We start from the raw sequence: 1,084 nt of genomic DNA, 5'->3' as shown, positions 1-1,084 counted from the left end.
AGAGTTGAAAACTGGGTCATTGGTAAAGGAAAATTCTGTGCTTCTTAAATACAGATTTTAGAGTTCTTTCTTCATGACGTGGAACAGGCTAAAGAGAAAGGTTTTTAGGTCTGTTGAGAAACAGAGGAAAAAAGGTTTGGTTCATCACTGTCTCTGTCATGTTATCATCTTCGCTGCCCAGAATCTCCTTTGTAGAAGTTGGAGAGCCTATCTTCCCACCGGGGCTCAGGCAGAGGGGGTGGGGGCCTGGATTGGGTGGTGTCAACAGGTGTCACTAGAGATAACTGGGTTTGGGAACCTAACTCTGAGTAGAGATATATTACAAAAGCCACTATTGTTCTTTCTTCAGACCTTTCCTTTTTTCCCTCTTTTTCCTTTGCCGCATACACATTTTTAAAATTAAATCTCAGAAGTAACTTTAATTGGAAATTCATTCTTATGTTACCAAATCCAAAACAACACCAAAAGGCATGCACTAAGAAGTCTCTGCCCAGCCCCAAGCTTAGACACCCGGAGTCTCCCACCCCTCCAGGAAACCAATGGTCCTAGGTGGATTTAAGCAAATTAAGAGATAAACAAGGAAATCTAGATAATTTTTGAAATATGGTTGTCTCCCTCACCATTCTTTTGTTCAGTATTCATCTGTCATTTCTGGCTTCTCTGCTCTCTGGGGCTGAAAGAAGCTGTCACTGCTCTCTGCTTAGACAACTGTCTTCGCCTCAGCTTCAGGCTGATTTTTAGCTTCTATAAGGCCTTGTACCTTCAGCTCAGAAAGCAACAGCCACTTCAAGGTGATGATATACAAGAGACGGTATATCCACGTACACAGTCTGACCTTATGTGAATACCTACCATTCTGCTTGTGTTTTAACATAGTGGGTGTATATTTCACATACACTTTCACACATCAGGAAATATTTTCACTGACTGATTTGAGTGTGACATTCTCTTTAACATACAAACAACCCCTATACTTTTCTTTCTCTTGACTTTTTTTTTTTTAATTCAAATACCAAATTGTTCTTGTTATTGCCCCAAGAGAGGGTATGTTCTTTAGGGGTGGGGATGGGAGGCAGAGATAAAG

The sequence above is a fragment of the Crocuta crocuta genome, unplaced genomic scaffold (assembly GCF_008692635.1).
Source record: "Crocuta crocuta isolate KB4526 unplaced genomic scaffold, BGI_CrCroc_1.0 scaffold194, whole genome shotgun sequence".
NCBI lineage: Eukaryota > Metazoa > Chordata > Mammalia > Carnivora > Hyaenidae > Crocuta > Crocuta crocuta.
Note: the sequence above shows the minus strand (reverse complement) of the source record.